Source organism: Terrapene carolina, unplaced genomic scaffold (assembly GCF_002925995.2).
Source record: "Terrapene carolina triunguis isolate 2854851 unplaced genomic scaffold, T_m_triunguis-2.0 Scaffold836, whole genome shotgun sequence".
NCBI lineage: Eukaryota > Metazoa > Chordata > Testudines > Emydidae > Terrapene > Terrapene triunguis.
In genome coordinates this window covers 414,643-415,063 of record NW_020665187.1, presented here as the reverse complement: position 1 = coordinate 415,063, position 421 = coordinate 414,643, and positions in this window count along the sequence as shown.

Here is a 421-nt window from a genome sequence, read left to right as displayed (position 1 = left end):
CCGCCCGCCTCCTCCCTCCCCGTGTTGGTGAGTGACCCCCAGTGACAGGCACGGAGACGCGGGCTCCCAGCAGGTCCCTCCGGGCGCTGTTTATTGCTGGACAGTTGGCAGCCGCCGGCCAGGTCTCTATTTACAACAGTCCAAGTGGGGGAAATGCTGCCGGGGGCACCTTGCACCAGAGCAGTTGGGGCCACGGCGCCCCATGTTCAACCCTCTGAGCTCTGGGGTCCCCTGGCCGGCCACAGGATCTCAGCTGCTGTGCTCAGCACCTGCTCACGTGGCCCACCGTGAGGGTGGATTGGCCCCGTACCCAGCCACACGGGCTCAGAGCCATGAGCCATGGGCCCCAAGGCAGGCCTCTCCCTGCCCGGCATCACCAGGAAGAAAGGCAATTCTGCTCCCACCGTACCCTCAGAGACCC